Here is a 25,824-nt window from a genome sequence, read left to right on the forward strand (position 1 = left end):
GTTCATTCCAGTATTTCAGCTCAAGAGTCCAGGGAACATTTCAACATGCTCCAATTCTGATTAAAACATTTTAGAGCAGACTCGAAAATGAAAAAAATCATCATCTCGCAAAACAGAGTACATCACCATGCCATTATGCAAATCTATAGTGCGCCCACCTCTTGAATACCATGTCCGGTTCTGGTTTCCAAATCTCAAAAAGGATATAATATCATTAGAGAACTGGAAGCAAAATGATCAGGCCTATGGTGCAGTTGCCATATTCAGAGAGACTAAAAGGGCTAGGACTTTTCAGTTCAGAAAGGAGAAGGCTGAGAGGGAATATGGGAGGTCTATAAAATCATGAAGGATGTGGACAAAGTGAACAGGGAACTTGGTGTTGCTCACCAAGTCCCAGAATACTAGAAGTAGGGGACACCCACTGAAATTAGTAAGAAACAGGTTCAAAACTAACAAGAAAGAGGACTTTTTTTTACACAATGCATAGTTAACTTGTGGAATTTATTGCCCCAGGAGGTGGTAGAGGCAGATAACCTAGCCAGGTTCAAAAAGGGACTCGACAAATTCATGGATGATAGATCTATTAATAGCTGTTGAACAGATGCTTCTTTTGTCATCTCCAGCCCAATAATGGTGGATGCCAGAGAAGATAATGAAAAGGGAGTAGATCACTAGATATATCTGGTTCAGTGCTTCCCCTCTAAAGCATACACTCCTGCTACTGTCAGAGCTGGGATACTGGGCTACATGGATCATTGGTCTGATCAGTAAGGCACTTTTTCTGTTCTTATGCCAAAGATCTGCCTGGGTTTGTGTGGTGACTGTGGTTTGTGATTGTGGATCCTTGTTACTTTAAGTCTAGAAAAGCAGTTTGTGGTTACTGGTTAGAATATCAAAAATAAACTGCAGCGGAACTGTATATAAAGTGAAAGTCTCTTTTCTGAATCATAACAGCTATTTGAGAACCCAGCATTGCATACATATAGTTGAGGTTATTTCTCCCCATGTGCATTACCTTGCTCTTGTCCACGCTGAAGTTCATATGCTATTTTTTTGTCCTCTAACTTAGTCTGGTGAGATCTTTCTTCAGCTCCTCTCAATCAGGGTTGACTACTCAGAATAATTTGCTGTCATCTGCAAACATGGAGATTTCACTGTGCACGCCCATTTCCAGATCATTGATGAAAATGTTGAACAAAATTGGACCCTGGACAGATCCCTGCAGGACCCCACTTTTGACCTCTCTCCATCCTGAAAATTGATCATTTAGCCCTACCTTGCACTTCTTATCTTCTAACCAGCTTTCAACCCATGGACTGAAGATCCCATTTTTTTAAAAGTGTTTGGTGAAGGACCTTGTCGAAAGCTTTTTGAAAGTCTAAGTATATTATGTCAACTGGATCCCTCTTGTCCATGTGCTTCTCAATGCCCTCAAAGAACTCCAGCAGATTAGTGAGGCAGTATTTCCCTTACAGAAGCCATGCTGACTCTTCTTACCCAGCAGATCCATATGACTACTGATTTTATTCTTTATTATAGATGCTACCAACATGCCAGGGATGGAAGTGAGATTCATTGGTCTGCAGCTCCTAGGATCACCTCTGCAAGCCTTTGGCAGAGAGGCCAGTTGTAGTGATGGGTTACATACTACTGCCAACTGTTCAGCAATGTCACCTTTGAGTTCCTTCAGAACTGTTAGGTGAATGGCACCCAGTCCTGGTGACTTATTAGCATTGAATTAATCATTTTTGTTCTAAAACTGCCTCTGTTGTGATTTCAATGTTGTCCAGCTCTTCAGACCGATCTACTAGGAACGATTGATTTAGCATAGGCATTTCTCCAGTATCTTCCTGTTAAAAAAATGATACAAATAATTCATTTAGCTTCTCAGCTATGGCCTTATCATCCCTGAGTGCACCTTTACACCTTGATCATCTAATGGTTCCACTGATTCTCTCCCTGGCTTCCTGCTTCTGATGTATTTTTAAACGTTTTTTGATTAACTTCAGCATCTTTTTCTAGATGCTTCCCAGATTCTGTTTTGGCCTGCCTTATTTCACTTCTACTCTTGACCTGCCAGCGTTTGTGGGCTTTCCCTCTTTAGGCATGCCTTCCATTTTTTGAAGAGTGCCTTTTTGCCTTGAATGGTTTCCTGAACACTGATATTAAACCATGAAGGATTTTTATTGGACTGCTTGGTAACCTTTTTGATTTGTAGTATACACTTTCCCTGAGCCTTTAACATGGAATTTTAAACAGTTTCCAAGTTGCCTGGAGGCATTTTACATTCTTGACTGCTCCTTTTAACTTCTTTCTAACTTCCTCATTTTTGTGTAATTTCCCTTCCTAAAGTTGCATATGAACATGGTGGATTTTATATTTTTTTTGGATGCTCTCTCTCACTCAGATGTTGAATGTGGTTGTTATGGTCACTGTTAGAGAGGCGTACCAATAGATATCTTTAAACAGGTCCCGTATGCTACTCAGGACTTTGCTTCTCTGCTTGTGGGTTCCAAGATGAGTTGTTCTAGAAAGCGATTATTTATCACATCCGGAAATTTTATCTCCACCTCTTGCCCCGATGAGGTATTTACATACCCAGTCTATGTGAGAACAGTTGAAATCTCCCATTATTATTGCTTGTTCCATTTTAGAAGCTTTTCTAATGTCCCTAAGCATTTTGTTATCACCTCCATGGTCCTGATTAGGCAGTTGGTAGTACAGTTCTGGTACTATATGCTTTTCGTTCAAGTACAGTGATTCTACAATAATTTCATTTCGGATAAGATGTTTATGCCATTAGTGTCTCTACTATCCTTAACATACAGCAGCACTCCTCTACTTGCACATCAACTCTGTCATTCCTACACAGCTTGTAACCCTGTATAACAGTATCCTGTTGATTATCATCCTTCCACCAGGTCTTTGAGATGTCTATTATGTCAAAGTCCCCATTTAATTAATCCCAGGCATTCTAGTTCACCCATTTTATTTTTTTTAGGCTGCTGGCATTTGTGTAGAAGTACTTACAAACTGTCCTTGCTCAGTGCCTGTTAGTGCTCATGCTATTTGACTGGGACTCTAGATGTTTCGATTTATCTTTCCTCTTACCTACAATTATACTTCTTACTCTCCTACTATCTTCCTCAAGATGGCAAAGAATCTGAATGACGTCCCCTTTGGGGTTGACAATCCAGCCTGTGTGCTCTTCCAAACCTGTTGGCTTTCCCCGACTTTTTAGTTGCTCTACTAACCTTTTTAGTGCCAGCAGACTGGTTCTCTTTTGATTTAGGTGGAGGTCATCGTCTGGCACAGGTTCCTCCTGTCCAAAAAGGTTCCCCAGTTTCAGATAAACCTAAACCTCTTCTCATTACACCATTGCCTTATCAATTATTGAGACTCAGGAGCTCTGCCTGTCTCTTTGGCCCTGTGCGTGGAACCGGATGCATTTCAGAGCATTCGGAGCTACTATGGACATCCTACCTAGCAGCCTAAATTTAGCTTTCAGGACATCTCTCCTACATTTCCCAATGTCACTGGTAACCACAGGGACCATGACCATAAATTTAAGAAGTATCCATAGCCCTCAAGTCAGGAATCAAACTTAGTTCTCTACACAGATAGGTATACAGCATTTATGCATAAATATTACATAATTTAATAATAAGCACATATATATGTATGTATACGTATATGTGTGTGTGTGTGTGGATGTGTGGGTGTATGCATACATTCACATATAAATATTGTTACACACACACGTCAAAGACGACAAAAATAATAACCAAATGTTTGTTTTTTCTCCCTGTAGCAATGGTTGGAATCCTTTTCATTCTAAAATGAAATAAAAAAATGCAGAGAAAAGTGCCTTATTAACAAAAGCTATTAAAGTAATCTAAGCATCACATTAGGCTTTGCTTGCACAGCAGTAGACACAATAAGCAACACATATTACAGTCATTTAGATACAAAATAATTTACTGTTTTTAAGGTCTTACGGCATTCTGAGCTCTGACTTTTTCCCCTACTCTCCATCATTCCTTGATTTTTCTTTTGGTTCTTTTCCCACTTTCGGTTGCTGGAAAACTCTTTGCCATTTTAGTAAATACAGGGTTTATTAACACTGATTGGGTAAAAACAGCAATAGGCGTAAACTCATCCATCTACTGTGGGAACAGATAGGATGGCTTGACTGTATTACTGTAGCAAAGAGATGTGTGCTGACTGCCTATTTTTCCCTGAACATAACCCCTAATGTGTGTGGCTTATTATAGGCCACCATTTATCAACTTGTGGGTCATGACTTGAAAGTGGGTCATAAGAATATATGAAAGGGTCACGAACAAACTTAAAAAATGGGTTCTCTTTTAAAGGGGAAAAACATGGGAAACCGTGTCTTTTCCCTTGCAGACTGGCAGACTGCGAGGGGCTGCTTGTGGCCCCCCATGCCCCACATACACCTCACCTTTCCCCACACACCCAGTCCCTGCCCCACACACTGAGAGGCTTGGGCCTGGAGGCATGGGGCAGTGGGCTGGGAGCAGCACCATACCTACACTTCTGGTGGCCCTGGACACGCGTTTAGTATCAGCCCCTGCTTTGGCAAAGATAATGATAATAATAATCATAAAAATTACCATTTTCAGGCCCCCTTTCTGTCTGGGCTCCAGGCGGACACCCGGCTTGCCCGTACCTATGTCGGACCCTGGTTGGGAGTGAGGGGCACTGGGTTGGAACTGGTAATCCATGTTTACAAAAGGGTCCTGGTACAAAAAAGTTTGAGAACCACTGGTCCAGGCTGTAAAGACCTCTGATACAAGAAGGTAGAGCAGGGTAGCACTTTAAAGACTAACTGGTTCAGACGCATGCACTTTTATAGGCAACAACCTAATTGCCCAATGCTATACCATCTGACCAAAGTAGGTTGTAGCCATGCCTCTCTGAATCAGTTAGTCTCTCTAAGGTGCCATCCTGCTCTATCTTCCACCTGACTTTAGACTAACACTAACTACATCCTCTCTGATCCAGGAAGTAAACTTCAGAAGAAATACAGGGTGCTAGTGGGCTTAATGCTTTGGGAGAATAAGAAACTTGTTTTTAGGGTAGGACTACCTGTTTACAGCTTGCAGCAGGGGTTGGAAGAGTTAAATCTGTAACAATGGATTTTCTGTTGTTTTCTGAACTCATGACAGTACTTTCATCCCAAGGATTCTACTTTTTGGTAGCTAAAACACAAAAGAAAGAGGCCATAAGGCCACGTTAACTTGCACTAGAGCCTTGCAATGATTTCATTTTAGCCTATAGCCTGTCTTGATGGAATAGATTTGAGCTACATGCAGAAGCAACACTGGGCTGGATTGAAATCCAGCCAATTACATCTTTGTTCCTCACTCCTGGCTGTGTTCATGCTTTGCCATTATGCAATGCAGTGTGAGTTGATAAGTTCACGATGGGAACAGGTTAAACAAGAATAACAGTGAGGTTACATAATTTAGGCACCAGCTTCCATAATTCACTAAGAAGGAAGAAGAGCTAGGGAGTGAAGTGGAAGAATATCATCAGCTCTTCCATTTCTCTTTTTTTTTTGAGAAATAAGATGTGGTGTTAAATCCTTGCACATGGGGATATACCATTTTCCTTTGCATAGTCATACATAAAGGACACCCACAATTAGCATCTTTAACATTTCTGATGTTAAACCTGTCAAAATCTGTCTTATAGACACCTGCCTACAGGATTATACTGATGTCAAAAAGGCAGTTTCTGTCATCTGGCTGAACAGAAGAGACTGAGGAGAGGCAGATTCCAAATGGAGCCACTAGTGCTTACTAGATCCATAAAGGTGGGAAGGAAGGGGAACAAAGACAGGAGAAATTAAATGGACGAGGTGTCACATTATATATTAAGAATGTATATACTTGTTTTAAGGTCAAGGAAGAAGAGAGAATAAGACTTATGGAAAGACTCAGTGGCCATGTCTACATGACTGTGCAGTTGTTACTGCGTGGTCATTTAGTACTTGCATAACCAAGTACTAACAACTGCACAGTAACTGGCAGTAGTGTCCCTGCATGGTTTTTATCTGATGCTACTGTGCAGTAACAACAATCTGCATAGTAGCTCATTACTACTGTGCAGTAGCATCGCATCACAGTTAGTGCCCCCCAACGCTACTGCGCAGTAGCAAAAAGGTACTGAGCAATGGTGGCTCGTGCAGACGCTCCCAGTATATAGAAAAAAGGTGGGAAAAGCAGGGGCACAATGAATTTACTCCTATAGCAAAACAGATTTACATTCAATCTCAGGAACCATTCCTACCTGTAAGGCCAATGGAGCAAGCTGCCTAGGACAGTTGTAGAGCCTCCATTTTTGGAGGTTTTAAAGAAGAGCCTAGATAGGTATATGTCTGGGATGGTTTAGGAGCACTGAAACCTGCATCCCTGCAGTCGGGTCTCCTGAGGTCTTTTCAAATTCCAGGAAACTTTGATTCTCTGACATGGGTCTGCTATAGACAACGAATCAAGAAGAACAAGCAAATAAGGCATTTTTGGAACACTACCATTTTTCAAAGGACCTGGTAGTAATTGAGGATTTTAATTACCTGAATATTTGTTGGGAAAGCCATATGATAGAACACAGGCTGTCCAGTTATTTCTTAGACTGTGTTGGAGACACCTCTTTGTTTTAGAAAGTGGAGGAAATAACTGGAATGCACCTATTTTCAATTAAGTTCTGGAAAACAGGGAAGAGCTGGTGGAGGAAGCTGAATGCGGAAAGGAATTTGGTGAAATGTAATCCCCCCAAGGTGCAGCTTATAGTTCTAAGGAAAAGACAGAGTGAGAAAACACAATGATGCCCATAGATTTAAAAAATGCGTCTTCCAATAAACTCATGGCATTGGTAGACAAGATGCTATTGGGGGCAGGGAAAAAAGGAGTTTCTAATGGAAGAATTTATTCAGAAGAGCTGGTGTTTTCTAACAAATGATATTGAAAGTACAATGGGGATGTGTCTATATGTTCATTAATGCACTGCAGTTACAAATCATTAAGTATAGTACCTGTAATAACAGGTACTAACTTCATGTGCCTTAATTGGTGCTACTGCGCAGTAATGCTGTTGCATGCTTTTTTGTGACACTAATGCGCAGTAGACTAATTCTCATGCATATTTGTGCATTAACATGGTTTTTGCTTGCCGCATTAATGTGCAGTAGCATTAGTCTACTGCTCATTTAACATCTTGTAGATGCACCCTGGTTAAACTACCTTGATGCAGAGGAACCATACATAGGGTAGGAAGAGACCAATATGACTGGATTCAGTGCTTTTCAATGGCTTGGCAATTAGAAAGGATTCATACAGAACATGCTACAGAAGACTAGGTTGGAGTTTAAATGAATAGCACAAACAAGGAGGGAAAAAATCAGAAAGGCAACGAGACAAAATAAGTTACAGGTAGGAACGGGCAGAAAAGAATAAGAAAAAAGTGTGTGTGTGTGTGTGTGTGTGTGTGTGTGTATATATATATATATATATATATATATATATATATATAATACAGTAGAGACCTGCTACTTAACAGAGAAGGCAAGAAAACAGTAAATGAAAAGAGAGAGACCCCACTTTTTTGATTCAGTGTTGAGAAGGAAAGGCATTCACGACAAGATGACTAACACATTAAAAACTAACCACGGGAGGCCAGGAATAGGTAAGAAATGGGGGAAGAACAGAATATTTAGGTAAGTTAGAGGGAGTCAGATCAGCAGGGGCTGTTGAAATTTATCCTGGAGTACTGAAGGAACTATGAGAAGTAGTCTCTGAAGCATTAGTGATTATTTTCAAGAATTTGTGCAAGGCAAGTGAGGTCCCTGAAGAAAACATATTATTAAGATGGGGTTAAAAACAGGATCTGCAGAGTTCTAGACTAGTCAGCCTAACTTCTGTACCTGAAAAGATAAAGGGCCAAATTATTATTAATTTGTAACTGAAAATAAGTATAAGAATAATAGGGATACAAAAGAGCTGACATGGATTTGTCAAGAAGAAATCATGTTAAAGCAACCTAATTTTCATTTTTTGGCAGACAGGCCTAGCAGAATGGGAAAGGAGTGAGGGGAAGTAGTAGATGTGATATATCTTCTGTTTTAATACAGGCACATAAGCAAATTAGGGAAATATGGTCTGGATGAAATTATTATTATGTGGGTGCAGAACTAGTTGGAAAACTGTACTCCAAGAGTTATTATTATGCCCCTTGCTGGGAGGGCATATCAAATGGGGTCTCTCAAGAGTCTGTCCTAGGTCTGGTACTACTCAACATTTTTATTAACAATGGATCATTTTTCAATGAGAGAATACAGAGTATACTTATAAAATTTGATGCTGGCATCAAGCTGTGAGGGGTTGCAAGCACCTTGGATGACTGGATTCGTATGCAAAATGATCTTGACAGAATGAAAAAATCACAGATGCAATTCAATAGAGACACATGTAAAGTATTACACTACTTGAAGGAAAAACCAAGTGCACATATCTAGGATGGGAAATTACTGACTACCCAATGGTACTGTTGAAAGGATCTGTGTCTTATAGTTGATCCAAGCTGAATATAGTGATCCAGGAAAGGCAAGTATCATTCTAGGATGAATTAGCAGGATTGTTATATGTGAGACAAATTAGATGATTATTCCTTTCTGCTCAGTGGTGGTGAGGCATCCTCTAGAGTCATGGGTCTGGTTTTAGGCCTCACCCTTCAGGATCTGGACAAAACTGGAGAGAGGTCTGAGGAGGAAAACAATATAAAAGGTGCAGAAAACATGGCTTATAAGGAAAGGGTAGGAGAATTGGGGTTGTTTAGTTTAGAAAAGAAAATATGGAAAAGGGCATAGTTATCAGACTTCAATTATTTAAAAAAATTGTTAGAATGAGGAAATTGTCCTCCCTTCAGTGGAGATGGAAAAGAAGAAGTGGGAGTGTTAAATGTAACGTGCAGCCAGGGAAATTTTAGGTTAGGAATAGTAGGAAAGACATCTTAGTTATAAGAATAGTTAAGACCTGGCAGGAGTTATCTAGGAAGGTTGTGGATTCTCTGTCCTCGGAGGTTTTTAAGATCACGTTAAACAAATATCTATCGGGGTGGTCTAGGCAGAGTTGATCTTCACTCAAAGTAGGGAAACGGGCAAAATGACATCCTGAAGTCCCTTCCAGCACTTTTTGACAAGGTGTGTGTTTGGATATCATAGGGTGAAATTAAACATGTGCCCACATTGTTTATGCCTATGGACGCAAGCACAGATGCAATCACAGGGATATTTGTAATGTGTTGGCCTCCACTATTTATTACAACACGAACAAGAACCATAAAGAACATTTTTTTTTTTTTTTTGGTAAACGGAAGAAAGGAAAATGAAAACTCACACCTGACCTTATCTGACACAATAATACAGCTATTATAAAAGGATTAACAACCTGCACACAAAACAAAGGTTATATCCCTTCATTAAGAGGTGTAGCTTTCTGTACAATTAGGTTGCATTACAAGTCAGCCGAGGGTTATGCTTGAGTGAGGAAGTTACAGGGTAAAAGAATAACTTACAGATCTGCACAGAGACACCCTGTTACTTCGTCGAAGAAGAGTATGAAGCAGTGACTCAGAACATTCTGGGAAGTACGAGAGCCCGCGCATGCCAAGGAGCGGATTTACAGAGCGCACAGTGACATGTTACATAAGATTAAACAAATGCAAACAGATACACTGAAGAAAACATTACATTGGAATAGTATTTCTTTCTTCCCATTCCCACCTGTCACAAGTCATAAAAGTTGTAATAACTTTTTCATACAACATATGTTATGTATCTGTCAACATGGGATCTTTTGCATTGAATGAGTTTCAGTGGTTAGTCATTATTGTCCATTGACTAAAACAAAATGAAGGCATCAGCTGATTCTTGGCATCAGTGAAGTTCTACTTCAATTTCAAAAAGTTAAAAATGAGGTTATAGAACTAAAGAAAATCTTTTTTTGTTTTATTTTGTTGGGAGGGACCACTTTAGCACTGTGTGTACATAAATCAGCACCTAGGATGCAATTCTTAACTTTGGGGAGAGTGAGCAATCATGACTTTTCTGCACCACAGGCTAATAGACGAAAGGATTGCTTATGCCAATCATTTAGTACAGGAGAAGTAAAATCATTGGTATATTATTTGCTAGATTTCTCTGCAACTTAGTTGCAAGACAGTGTTTCGATTAAAAGAGCCACTCGCTTTATAATATGCTAGGTTGTTTTTATACACTGATTAATTTTTCACTTAAGTGTAAAAAAAAAAACAACCCAGTCATTTTTTCATGTGTAAGCTTTTACTCCTACTGCATTTCTTCCTAGTGCCTTTGCTAATTACCTACAATGATTTGCATTAGAATTGGCAGCAAGAAACTGAGACTATTTTGCAAATCTTTAGTGTCTTTCCTCCTCGTCTAGTGAGCTCGCTACACACATAGATGTAAGTCCCACAGGTTCTGGTTTCCCAAACACTTTTTCAAACATTAATACATCTTATGACACTTTGGACCTGTGGATAAGGCCATTTTACAGGTGGAGAATCTAAGACAAATTAACTGGTTTGGTTGAGGCCCTCAGTGACTGTGTGTGAAAGATGGGAATAAAACAAGTTTCTTGGCTTCCAGTTTCATGTTGTACTCACTTCCATTATTCGACTATCAAGATAAACACACCAGTTGTGCGTATTTTGTGAGTTGAATGGAAAAAAGATTCCCCTCCTTCCCCCCAACAATTTTTATCTAGTTCAAGAAGTTTATTTTCAGGGCTCTACAAACGTGAACCAAACCACAGCAACACTTCCATATAATAATAGTCACACTTCATTTTGGAGCACAGCATGGGCAGTCTGGCCAAATTAGTGACCAATGAGCTCAGAGTTTTCAGGCAAATGCAGTGATTTTTCTCTTGTATTTCACAGACCTTAGTAAATGCTTTCTCTTCCAATATTGCCGACCTCCTTGCAGTAGGGGAGAAGCATGCCATTTACAAACCTGCATAATACTTTAGTCCTAAAATAAGGAAGTCACCTGCTGTGGGGCAGCGTGACTGTGCTACATGCCATTTTCAGCAATTAAATCCCAGTTTTCCAGGATTATATGTCAGACTGTCAATCTATAGACAATTAAGAGGGATCATCACATGCCATCGTACTGTAAGACTTAATGTATCTCAGTCAAACTGCAAGGGCTTCTTGTCTTGTAAATTGAAACTAGACTTTCTATTTCAAGGACAGCAATCACCTTTCAGGAGCTTTTAAACTGTGCAGTCTTTCACTGTATTAAAGATAGCACGTCAAGGCAGACTTACTAAAAGGGGGTTTGCCACAACTTTGAAAATAGGCTTTGAGTTTTCAGGGAAATGTACTATATTCTTTGTCATACCATCAGGAAAAGAAAGGAAAGAAGAATTAAAAAAAATATATCTCATAGCCCACATTTCATCCAAACCCAACACACAACTGCTATTAAAGGCGGAGAAAAAATGATACCACCTTTAGAAATAATGGCCATTCTTTACAGTACAGTTACTCGTTACTTTTTTGTACAATACTCTATTTTACCAGCTGGGTACTGTATAAATACCATGTGGATGGTCAGGTAGGGCCATACTCCACTGAAGTCAAAGAGCATTTTTTTCTAGTGGTTTCAGTTGGTGTTGGCCCAGTTTCTCTAGCCTCCAATTTAGAAAAAGATTACTGTCCAGGAAAGCACTTTGGCATATGATAGCAGTTAAGCATGTGCTTAAGTGCTTTTCTGAATCATGGCCCATATGAGGAAGCAGCCCTAAACAGATGTTTCCAGCCAGTTCTATCAGGACCTACATTTTCCAAATATTAAATTGATGCTAGAGTACAGAGGCAGAACTCCTTCCAATATTGAAACCCCTTGAGGTAGCCTTTCTTTCAAACAATTATTTGAAATTTACTGCTTTTATTGATATAGCAAGTTTATTCAAGTTGCAACAGAAATGTGTTTATGGAAGCCGTAAGTGCCTGGAAGCAACACCACAGTCATTTACTTTTTGGATGAAGGTTTTGGCTTGCAGTATAAGATGCATTAACATCCAGAAGTCTTAGGAAATGTCTTGTCTTATGTGGTTACTTTAGTGGAAATCTTCTTTCCACAATTCCAAAACAAGGTCAAAACTCGGTAGTTGACTCTACAGTTGTATGAGAAGTGGTTCGGCATATATGGGCCATGGCAAAAGTAATTCAGAATGAAATATTAGCGACAGCGACGATCTGAATTTTTGGAATATCATTGCCCATGATATTTCACAATAGAAGCCTACGTCCTAATTGGAAGAAAACCATGACTACGGTGTGCGAGTCCAGACTTTCCGTCATTGGTGGTCAGTTAGTGCAACAAGCAAAACAGGATAATTTCATTTCATATCTCCAAAGATAAGGAAGAGAAGCCTCCTGTGTTGTTTTTGTCTCTCATTCTGTTAACTTCAGATCATGTATCATCTGTAATGAGCTTGATAAAGCATAGCAAGGCAAATGTGCCATAATTCATCATGATTTCCATTTCAAAAGTGACAGTTGACTTAAGAAAATAGTCCTTATTTTGCAACAATAGAAAACCAACAAATGATAATGATCACATCTGAAACAATATCCTCAAATGAACACTTGTAATCTCCCTCAAAGTGGCCCATTATAAAGTACAGTGCTTTTGCTTTTTTAAAAACAGTGCTCCAAACTCTCTCATTCATCTTGTAAATAAAATATTTGATTTTCTTATTTTGTCCACTTTACATAAAAAAAAATACAAGCATTCAACTTTTATTCAGTGACAAAGGTCTGTATGTGGAGAAATAGACAAGAACAGCATTTAAAGTTGTTGGAAAATATAACATTAGATGTAATTCTTTCCCATTAAAAAGCTATGGTCCGTGCTGCAATGAAAGGTATAAATAAACTGCTTCCAGTAACAATAAAGAAGCAATCTGTATGTTTTGAGGATGTTCTGAAGAATTGTTATTAATTCTCTAAGTGACATCTGAAAGGCACTGTTTTTCCCATCAGCAATCCCCTTTGGAAACTAAATTGTATTCTTTCACTATAGATTTGAGGATCTCAGCTATTAGCATACTGTGGTTAGGAATTAATTGATAATACAGTAACGTAAGAATAATGTGGTAGCCGTGATGGTCCAGAAATAATGTGAGGGGCAAGGATTTCTTAGGGCGATATCTTTTATTGGATCAACTATGTAGTTGGGATAAAGTTAGACAGGTTTTCAAATGCAAGACACCAGGTCTCTTCATCAGGTTTCTGAGAGAGCTTGTCTAACTTTATCCCAAGTACATAGTTGGTCCAATAAAGGACATCATCCTAAGAAATCCTTGCTTCTCTTTGATAATATAGGTCATAATGACATTTTTCATCCTCAATGTTTGACGTCTTCCAGTCTTAGTGTGAGGGGAAGGATAAGATACAGATTGGATACCATGAAAAATAAAATTTTTGTATCCTAAAAGGAATGCATAGGTAAACAATGCGTCAGAGACCCGACATATTATGAATTAAGCCTTGTATTTACAGAGGTCTTTTTACTAAAAGGTATGAAGATCATTATAACATTTTCTGCATGAACAATAACAAATAATGTTAATGTTATGCTAGAGTTATCTATGATGGTGAAAAGTATGTTTTAAGAATCATTAGTATCCCAAATTGAAATGTTAAGATTGGATGTATTTGACTGGATATATCTCAAATGACATTGAACAGATTGATTGGACTTACTCATAGAATGAGGTTTTTAGTGAAAGTGTTGGTAATTACATATATATAAACATATAAAATAGGCAGCACAGGCAGCCAACAATGGTGAATTACTATTTAGAAAAGCTGGACATATACAAGTCCATGGGGCCAGATGGGATGCACCTGAGGGTGCTGAGGGAGTTGGCTGATAAGACTGGAGAGCCACTGGCCATCATCTTTGAAAACTCATGGCAATCTGGAGAAGTCCTGAATGATTGGAAAAGAGCAAACACAATGCCCAAATTTAAGAAGGGGAAAAAGGAGGATCCAGGGAACTACAGACCAGTCAGCCTCACCTCAGTCATGGAAAAATCATGGAGCAGATCCTCAAGGAATCCATTTCTAGGTACTTGGAGCAGAAGACGGTGATTAGGAGCAGTCAGCATGGATTGACCAAGGGCAAGTCATGCCTGACCAACCTGATACCCTTCTATGATGAAATGACTGGCTTTGTGGATGCAGGGTGACCAGTGGATGTGGTATACCTTCATTTTTAGTAAGGCTTTTGATACAGTCTCCTACAGCAGTCTCACAGGTAAGCTAAGGAAGTACAGGCTGGATGAATGGACCATAAAGTGGACAGAAAACTGGCTGGAGCATTGAGGTCAGAGAGTAGTCATGAATGGCTTAATGTCTAGTTGGCAGCCAGTATCGAGTGGAGCACCCCAGGGGTCAGTCCCGGGACCAGTTTTTTTCAATGTTTTCATTGATGACCTGGGAGATGCTATAGGGTGCACACTCAGCAAGTTTGCAGATGACACCAAGCTTGGGAGTAGTAGACATGCTGGAGGGTAGGGCTAGGATTCAGAGTGACCTAGAAAAATTGGGAGATTGGGCCAAAAGGAATATCCTGAGGTTCAACAAGGACAAGTGCCAAGTCCTGTACTTAGGACAGAATGATCCCATGCACCGGTACAGGCTGTGGACCGACTGGCTAAGCAGCAGCACAGTAGAAAAGGACCTTGGGGTTACAGTGGACAATAAGCTGAATATGAGCCAGTAGCGTGTCCTCATTGCCAAGAATGCTTATGGCATACTGGGCTGCATTGGTAGGAGATCTGCCACATCTGGAGTCCTGTGTTCAGTTTTGGGCCCATCCCTGCAGAAAGGATGTGGGCAAATTGGAGAGAGTCCAGTGGAGGGCAACAAAAATGGTGAGGGGGCTGGGGAACATGATTTATGAGGAAAGACTGAGGGACCTGGTCTTATTTAGTTTAGAGAAGACTATGAAGGGATTTAATAGCAGCCTTCAACTAACTGCAGGGTGGTTCCAAAGAGGATGGAGCTAGACTGATCTCAGTGGTGGCAGATGACAGAACAAGGAGCAATGGGCTCAAGTTGCAGCAAGGGAAGTTTAGGTTGGATATTAGGAAGAATTTTCTCACTAGAAGGGTGGTAAAACACTGGAACAGGTTACCCAGGGAGGTGGTGCAATCTCCATCTTTGGAAGTTTTTAAGACAAAGCTTTGGCTGGGATGATCTAGTTGGGGATGGCCCTGCTTTGAGCAGGTGGTTGAACAAGATGGCTTCCTGAGGTTCCTTCCAACCCTAAATTACTACAATTCTAAGATTATATCTTTATCTATATAGCTCACTGGATTCACCTTAATTGATTGGGAAAATTCCTGCTGGTTAACTGGTGACCTAATACACTGGAGTACATGAATGCAACAGTGGTATGCCCAAGGTCAAAATGATGAAAACTCAAGCCTGTCCAAATTAGTTTGTGAATAAGGTGCCACAAAGTCATGCCTAATGTCCAAATGAGTTTGTTTAAATATTCTAATGAGAAATTTTTTAATAAAAATTATATTTTGGAGTATAAGGATGCATTTTTACATAGCACATAATTAACATGTGGAACTCACTGCCACAAAATACAATATCTTTGAGGCAAGCATTAGCAGGATTAAAAAAAGGATTTATTAGACATTTATATGGATAATGAGAACATCCTCAGTTACATTATGCAGGATAACAACATAAATTAGGGATATAAACAATTATGCTTCAGGGTACATGCCAACCACTAACTAATGGTGTTAGAAAGAAAATTCATTTGTAACTAGCTTTTTTTCCATTGTTTGCCAGGATTTTTTGTACGTTTCCTGGAAGTATATGCCACAATAAAGGGGATTCTGGTTAAAAGCAGAAAAAATGATCCTCCTGTGGAACTGTAGCTTTGTACATCTTTTGTTCCTCAAAGGGGATCCATATTCAATGCACTTCACAAATGATGCATGTCTTAGTAGATCGCTTTACCTGTTAATATGGGGCCTGATTCACTATGATGCTGAATTCTCTCAAAATCCACGCAACACCCAGAAATATTTCATACTGTACATTTGGCATTACAGCAAGTGTGTTCTTCTAGAACATTTCTGAAGTGTTACCTGTTGCATGAAGTCTTTCTGCCAGATGAATCAGGTATATTGGCAGAACTCAGTTTAAAAATAAATTTGGCAATCAAAAATAATGATGTAGGCTAAGAGAATCCAGATAAACATTTTTAAACAATTAAGTTCCTCCTATTAAGAAAAGACTTGGAAAAGAGGTCTTGAAGAATGCCTTTAAGGTCAACAAACATAGGCTTTGTTGAATGAAATGTTTGAGGACCTGTTGCTAAAATGTTGTTCTCATTTAATCCAGAGGCTATAAACTTCAACACAAGGGGATATTTGACAAAAAAGATTTGGCAGAGATCTGGAGTCAAAATTACCCTGATGAAAGTACATGAAAGTATACGGTTATACTTGAGTTGAATGTAATCTTCTTTATTGTGTAAGCTACTGTCCTTCAACAAATGGGAAAATTATACCCAGTTTTTTCCAGGAGAACTTAATGTTTCATGTCTGCCACAGATAGTCTAGGAGCACGATTACATACAAGAGCGGGTCAAGAATTTTCCACAAGAATATTTTTTCATTGGAAAATGATGATAGATTTAAACTGTAAAACTCTTTGGTGGAAAGGTCAATTGGGAGGTGGAGGGTGGAAATCAGATGTTGAGGAAAAAATGGAGAAAAGTTTTGAAGTTGTTTAAATATTCAATTTTAACATATTCAAATAAAAACGTTCTGTGTTTCAGAATGAAACAATTTTTCATTTTGAAACACAATGTAGAGAGAACACAAGGAAAATGTTTAAAAATTATTTAAATCCAAGTGAAACATGTCGAAACATTCAGAGCAAGCTGTTCTGATAGACCCAACCCAGTTTTGATTTACAGGTCATGAATGATTTTGAGACTTTGACTTCTCTCCCCAATCCACCACAGGGAAAACGGTTGAAATGTTACATTCTTGCAGGAAGCCTTCCCAGCTCTACCCACAGGGATCGTTATCTGCTATCGCGCTGTTTACCAGATTGGCTCCAATTGGACAGATTAGAATATATCTGTTTCATAACCAAGATAACAGCCCTGGTCAGATGAGGTCTAGCTGTACATGTTGCTCTTCTTGCACCTCCAAGAGGTGCAACTCCAGTAGTGGGAGCAATGGTGGAAGCTGGAGGCTTGACCAAACACTGAGGTTTTTAGCTGAGAATTAGGTGATGCATTAGTAAAAATGTAATCCCTACATGCACCACATTACTGCTGAACAGCACCAGTGAGAAATGATCACTCCAGATTTCACTCAGCCTTATGCCCCATACAATGCCCAGTAATGGCCCCATCTTCCCTACATAGGTTAATGGGTTCATAGATTCTATGTATGGAAGATGGGGCCCTTACAGGGCATTGTATGGGGCGTTATGCTAAGTGAAATCTGGAGGGATCATTTTCCACTGGTGCCGTTCCACTAGTGGCAGCAGTAATGTGGCGCATGTAGGGATTACATTTTTACTAATGCGCCGCCGAATTCTCGGCTAAAAACTCCAGTGTTCGGTCTAGCCTCCAGCTTGCACCATTGCCCCCGCTACTGGAGTTGCACCTCTTGGCGCCGCATTGGTGTTTATTTCAAGCACTAAATAACCTTTGGGGAAGCCTTTATCTTCCTTCTGCCGCTTTTTCGCCCGCTCACAAAGCAGGTTTCAGGTTTGGGCCTGCTGGTTGAGGGGAAGGCTTAGCTTGCCCATTTAAAACACAACTGGATTTTGCTATTCAAATGTAGGAAACCTAATTACACATTGGTAAATTCTCTTCAGTCTACCAAACACAGAAAAAAAACAGTGACAGAAACTGAAAGGCCAAAAAAGAGAAAAGAGTCCCTAAGACCTAATGAATCCAAACTAAACACCTCTCCACAGAAATGTCAAACATTTCTCTTAGCACAAAACAAGGCTTAAAGAATTCTCTGCTTTTGTCTCTGGGCTAATTCCTTAAGCAGAGAGGGGGATTTTCTTCTGGGAGTGTTATTTCACAAAGAACTAAACAGCAAATAAACAAAAGACTCTCAAAGAGTGAGAGAGTATAAATAAAATTCATGACTCCTTAAAGAGTTTACACTGAAAGAATGTGAGGGATTATTTACAATTAAAGCATAGTCTGTGGAATACAGTTATTATTACAAAAATGAATAAGAGGGTATTTCATTTGGCTCACAATGAGAGTGCACCTGGGTCTTCTCCATTTGTTCAAATGAAGAAAACTTGCTTGCCCTAAATGTCATCTATTTTGTTGCTCTCGGCAAACTCTCTTTAATATGTGAGGCTGGGTTAATAATGCTAATCCATTTGATAAAAAAAAAAAAAAATACTTGTTCCTAAAGTTTGGGTGATGTATTTTATTATTTCATAAGGAACCAAAGGAGAGGGGGACGAAGAGTTGAAAGCCCCACTAAAGAGGAGTTTCTCCCCTGCCCCATTTTTTAAACAATAAATAATTCTCCTCTACGTTTTCAAATGAAAAATGTACTTACATTTACAAGGGGTTTTTTTCCGCCCCCCTCCTCGTCTCCCTCCCTCTCAATGGAAGAAATAAAAGATCTACTCAAGGAGGAGAAATATTTTTATGCTGGAAGCTGAGCAGAAAAGAAGTTTACACTCCACTAAAGTAACAGGCAGGAAAGAAAGTTTTTTGGGGGGTACCTTGTTACTCGGTAATTGAAGGAGAACACAAAGGAGTAGGTTATTAACAGAAACAAGGTTAGCTGAGGGGTAAGATGAACGTGGAACAAATGCAAGATTTCAGTTCCAATAAATTAAGCAGACAGAAATGAATGGTTATTAAGATAAAGAAGCATAGGTTGAAGAAGCCACTTGATTATAAATTATAGAGCAATTAGTCCTCTTTTCAATGCTTTTTTTTGTACTAGGGATTTTGTATGCTACAGCAAATGTGTCATAAAACAATGCTGATAATGATGTCGCTGAAAGCCAAGGTGCAGCAGCCAAAAACCTTCTATATGCTTGCATTAAAAGGGCTGCGAATGATGTATGGGTATGTATGCGCGTGTGTGTGTGTGTTTGTATGCACGCATGTAAAATAAATACCACTCCACACACACTTATGCAACCCTATTAATTAATGTTATATATGACACATTACATTGTGTATTAATGTGAATTAATAGGGCTTTGTCTGAGTGTGTAGTATTGGAATGCATTTTAGATATCTATTTATCTTATCTACCATCTATCTTTCTATCTAATATATCTGTCCTGTGTCTATCTGTGGTGTTAAAAAGAGAGCCTTATAGCAGAGGTTAGGCTTTGGAGACTTATTTCATGTGCCTGAGTGACAGGAACAGAATTTAAGGCTTTGCTGAATTTGCAGCAAAGTTTTGATTGAGTCTTACCCTGCCATGCCTGTCTCGGTGAAATATCTGAAACATTCGACTACACAAGATTAAATGAACAGTATTTATTTTTAGCATCTGCTACCCCGATGCAAACTTTGCTACTAAGAAAATTCAGCTCTATGGAAAAGAATTTGAATTCCAGCTGGGCAGTTTTCAAAATAAGATGAAAAGTTAAGCAGGCAATTGGTGTGTATTTAGGGCTCACAACACCTTGCCTCCTAAGAAGTCTTGAAGGAGTTAATCCCTTCTCAAGATAATCCACTAAAGAGCATCCTTCATTATGATGTTAAAAGCAAGGATCAGTGCTGGGGGAGTCTAACAATAGGACAGGGGTGCTTTTCAATCCCAATCACATTCTTCTCAGGTTAGAAACAGAAACTGCTGTTATTTCAGCCGAAAAACTGGACGGGTTTCGCTCTTGGTGTTAAATATTCAGATTTAAGGAGTTGAGGGGCGGGCAGGGGGGAAGGATAGTTAATCCACTGCATTAACTAAACTCCTCTCTTATTGGGTATTTTTCTGCCAATCTTTCTCGCTTTTACAGCAAGATAATGATTTCCGAAGAGCTGCATCATAATACCAACAGCGGCAAACTTTATTCACAACTCTGTTTGACATCTTGAGCAACTTTTGATAGAGTGCATTTAAATAATTCCCACTCCGTGATATAAGGCCAGATCATGAACTGCAGCAAATCAGTGTAGCTCTACTGAAGTTAATAACAATATGTAAATTTACTCCATTTAAGTATCTGACCCTTAGTTATTACAACACGCCGAAGAGCGCCACACAAATCGACCAACTTTGCATTGCTTATTTGGCTAATGAGCTGAGGACTCAATTCCTTTTTTACCTCTGCTAATTAATACAGCATAGCTCCCTTTTTATTAATGAAACAATTATCAGGTACAGAGCTGCATTTTTTTTTCTAGGTGGGGGATACTTTGCACAAATTTCTTTGACGATTACCTCCCAAATGCACATGCACACATGAACAAACAAACCCCAAATGAAACTTCACTCCAAGGATATCTCAAATTTCTGCAAGTTTTGTGTATGTATGTAGCTTAAAAATTGTTCATTTCCCAATTTGTATAGGATTGTATTGATTGATTGATTAATAAGATGAAAGATTGAAGGAAGGGCTCAAAGTTGCATGGTGTGAAAGTTGAGAAGAAAGCCATTGCTTCATCCGCTGAGGGGCCAAGCTAGCCAAACATGCTGCTAATTTAGGATGTTATCCAACTTTTGTTTGATTTTTGCTTTTCCATTAACTGTGATGGGAGCATAGAGTTGAACAAGTTGCTTATGGCATATATAAGCTGCGGTAAAAAGCACCTCTTCTGAAAGAGAGATTCATTTGAAGTGCCTTGGCAATGCCACCTCAAGGAATTTTAGCCCCAAATGTCAGGCCAAGAGACAAAATAATAATGTTTAAGTTATGGTGATTAAATGCTGTGAGCCCCATTATTTTCTTATTTGTTTTAATTGCAACCAAGAAAAGCTCTGATTGAGGCCTGGCAGCAAAGGGCTGAAAAATTTCCCTTCCAAAGGGCAAAGCTAAAAGAGCACATGATTCAGCTGTCAATAGTAATTTTGTTTCCTTTGCCCAGAAAAATCAGCAGAAGTTAGAGGCTTCAATTTTGCTATTGCTAAGGACTTCCTGACATAGGACCACTGCAAGGTACCCATTTCATAATCCATTCACATCAATCCTAAACCCTCCCAGGTGCCATTTTTTGTTCACATGTGTACAAACCCTTAAGTCAAACTGGCATAAGGGTTGGCACAAAACTGCACGTCAATCCCTGAGCTGTTACTGATGGGTTCAAGTACCTGCACAGGGTTTCCTTACACCTCATAACTCGCCAGTGGCTGACATGATAGGACTCCTGTTCTGCATCTCCTTGAGTTTAAATCCTTGCTTTTTGTCCTAGCTAGAGATCTGGGCCCCAATCCTCACTTACGTTGCCATACATTATTAATAATGAACCCCCCCATTTCCTTTGCCACAGTTTTATATACATTCGCAACCAAATCTCAGGCTTGTGAAGATAGTCTTCATATCTAGAGTTACCATTTAGGATGCATAATGGATGTTGTGTATTGTTGAACACGCAGGCAAGGTTCGTCGGGTCAATCTGATATCTTTTATTAGACCAACTCAAATAGTTGGAAAAATTCGGAACATGCAGCACTCTAGTGTGTTTGGTTGGAGTGGGAGGGAGGGCGGTGATTTCATTCATTATTTACACTGGGTAGTTCAGACACTCCCGTGTGGACACACAGGAATTTAGCGCTGGGTTGTCATGCAGCAGAAACCTCCAGTTCCTGACATGAAAGAGGCTGTTTATTTTGTAATGTATACATCATTTTCAAACATGCCAATGCTGCTAGACAATGTTTACAAGTTTCAGGAATTCTTTGGATTATTACACATGTGTGTTCTCCCCATCAGATAAAGGGGGGACCGCATTATTTATTAAAGATTTATAAACGCTACAATATGGTAGAGTCCAGATTTAAAGGCATGCCTTCATTTAACAACTTGCTATATAATTATAAGGAAGGCATGGGCTGCCTTCTAGAAGAGCTAAAATCTAAGGGCCCTGTTACACATTCAAATTACAGCTAGATGGAAACCAGCTATACAACTCTTACACATTTCCCAGCACTAACTTTACAGCTGGTTGGCTCTTTTTTATATCTGGACAGTCATTTTTATTGTGTGATAATGACTTTACATGTGTGGGCGGTTTGCATTTATTGCATGATTTGCCAGTTAATTGTGTAATAATTACTCTGTGCTTGTGGCTGGTCTAAATTTATTGTGCGATTAACCAGTCAATTGTATAATGCACGTAACATGTAGCAGGGGCCAAAGCAGCATCTGGTTAAAAATACCATGAGTGAGTGCTCTGGGTCCTACTCCAGCTAGTGCACACCCTCCAGCTGACCTCAGCTTCTGGAATGAGTTTATCAAGCTAAATGTAAGGATTAAAGGTGGTGGCTGACATAAAAAAAATTCTGCCACAATTCGGCAAAATTTGCAAAAGAAAAGAAGTCTCATGGGATAAAGGAATCCAGCTCAAAGTCCTCTTAGGTTGATGATCTCTTCAGGTCACGGTTCAAGTTATATTGATGGCGAATGGCAGTTGTACCCACCCAAGTCAGCACAGCCTCTCCTTAGCTATTTTTAAAGGCTTCAGATTCTGTCTAAACACTTTCCTCCTTAATGAGAATGGAAGCTGCCTGGCTTTTTATTAATGAATTCCATCTTTTGTGCATAAGTTTCAGTTTCTCTTTCGCATCTTGAAAAGTCATTAATTTATTGCTAATTTAAAAGAAAAAGAGAGAGCGATCCTGTTGATTTGAATGAATACTTTTTTTTCCTGTGGTTGAACCAATAATTCAAGCTCTTGATTATACCAATTAAAGACCAATTTGAGGAAAGGCCTCCAGCACTGAGATGCAGCTGCCATTTAGCCACAAATTATGGGCCTTATATGTGGGTGGACATGAAGCTCTTTCAGAAGGAAATAGATCGAGAAATAGGGAAACTATTGTCAGGACTTCGGCTGAAGAGGAACATTAATTGGATACATTGCTTGAAGTCAATCATAGATTCAGTTACTCTGTGGGCCTTTTGACTTCAAGACCCTTCTCTTTTTGTTGCACGTACCTTCAGCTAGATTAATCACAGAGACGAAACAGGCAGAGAGATCTTCCTTTTTTTTTGTTTTTTTCAAAGGGAGGAAAGCAGTGGAAGCCTATTTGTTACAGCTCTACAGTGAAATTAATAGTGAATATAGGGATAATATTTGCAATTGACCTAATTATGGAAATAATTATGCATGTCCTCAAAGATAAACACATACATGAACCTTTCTGTACAAATGAGTGCTTGCAAATATAAAGGACTGGTCTTTATAGCCCGGGAGATTGCTGCCAGTCCTAAATTTCAACATGTTTAGCTGCTAACTACAGAAATGTTGGCAAGAGCAGGGCCTGTGTCAGCAAATAACAATACATTCCTAATATTACTGTTAATTATTAATAATTATTGCTGTTCATAATAATATAGTTAATTCATTCACAGTAATAATTTATAATGAATAAATGGTGGAAAATGAATAAATGAAATTTTTTTTATAGTAGCTGTAGCTTTATTTTTGTTCACTGAAATGTTAAAGAAAGATTTCATGGACATTTATGGCATGGATTTCAAATAGCTAATTAGGAAAAAGTGCAAGGCTTTAATGAAAATGTTTGCAATTTAAAAAAAAAATTATTTTCATCAGCACTCTGAAAAATTGTGACCAGCTAAAAAGTCAGTATAAATAAGTAACAGTCCAGACTTACATATGGTGGCACTATTCATAGTTAAAATATTTTGCAAACATTGCCTAATTGACCCCTACTAGATAACTAAGGGGTAAGTTATTCCCACTTACCTGGGGTTACCCAGGTATATAAAGACCAGTCCTTTATATTTGCAGGCACTCATTTGGACAAAAGGGTCCATGTATGCTTATCTCTGAGGTGATGTTATAATTATTTCCATAATTAAGTCAATTGCTAATATATTTTCCCTATATTCACTTACCCAGGTAAGTGGGAATAACTTACCTGGTTAACCCCAGGTAATTGGAGTTCTTTCTTTTTCCATTCAGTGTCTTGGCCACAGAACAAACCAGGGGAGGAAGAGAAGGTTTAGACCTGAATCGTTGTTGGTTCCCGGTCCTGTGCCAAGACTCTTTCATCCTCATCCTTTTGCAGCACTGGAGCAATGCGGCCCAAGACATGCTGTTTTCAACAAGGAAATGTAATACTTGTTGAGGGTGTGTATGCATATTATATATGCGTGTATTATACATAAATACATACATACACGTGTGTGTGTGTGTGTGTGTGTGTGTGTGTGTGTGTGTGTGTATATATATATATATACACACACACATATACACATGCATACACATCTCTAGTTTATCTTTCAGGCTGCAATAATTTCTGAAGCCTTTTACTTTTGTTGTAGCGATATTAATCTTACTATCTAGGCAGTTCTTGTGATGAACCCTGTATTTAAAATGGTTCACACACATATTGTATGTTGTGTTGCTTTCTTTTATTTTATCTTTGATATCCTCTGCCCACCTGTTTGAACTCTGGAGTCCTGGATGTACTACAGGCACTGAAATGCAGAAGTTCAAAAATGCTGATATTCAATATTGATTTTATTCACATTGGAGGACTGTCACAGCTTTGATTAAACCATTTAAAATACCAACACATATGGCCTGATCCAACACTCATTGAAGTCAACGGCATATTTCTCCTTAACTTGGACTACAGCAGGTCCAAGCTCTTAGATAGGGAAGTAGATGTTCAGAACAAAGAACACCCAAGTGTTTTGACGCTGTGGCATTGAGTTGCCTAATTTTACCATGTTGTATCTAGGTGTCCACTATGAAATCTATTCAGTCAATATATATTCCTAATCATTGCTATGAATGAGAAGGATCCATTTAAATAAAATTAGGAACACAGATACATTTCATTCAATTTAAGTTGAATTGAATGAAATCAACCTTCAAGCTTCTTTTTGGTGGGTTGACATAGTTAAAAATAGGCCAGCTAAATATTTTTGTCTTAATTTTCCTGTGCCACTGAACTTCCTGGTTTTGGCTTGGACAGGAAGTGGAATTAATGCAAGCTATTTTGGACCTGGCCAAAACAGGAAGTATGGGGAATCTCACAGGAGAGTTTTTTGTCTTGCTTAAATTTATTTCAATTAATTTAGAATAAGCTTTGGAAGACCATATGGTCTGAACCTCTACATCTTTTGAGGTCTGTTCAACATTGAGTGAACTCTACTGATTGAATAGCATGGAAAGGGTCTTTATTTTTCATACCTATAATAATTTGTTTCTAGTTTTCCTCTGGCTAAATTCTGCCCTAAAAGCCTAATCCAAGGTCCACTGAAGACAATGGAATTATTTCTGTTCACTTCAGCGGGCTTTGAGTTAGGGCCTATGTACATGGACCTTTTACAGTTCAAGGATGAAGTATCTTGAGCGTTTAAAGAAATATATTGCAAATTTGATTTTTATCTTTCATCACTTCTGTCCCTGTCCCCCAGTCTCCAAAAATTTACCAAGAATAGGTTAAATCAGAGCCAACTCCAGTCCAACAGATAATCTTGGGGGTGGCACTAGGAGGGGACTTGTGGGGGGGGGCTATAACC

Source organism: Alligator sinensis, unplaced genomic scaffold (genome assembly GCF_000455745.1).
Source record: "Alligator sinensis unplaced genomic scaffold, ASM45574v1 scaffold1004_1, whole genome shotgun sequence".
NCBI classification, from domain to species: domain Eukaryota; kingdom Metazoa; phylum Chordata; order Crocodylia; family Alligatoridae; genus Alligator; species Alligator sinensis.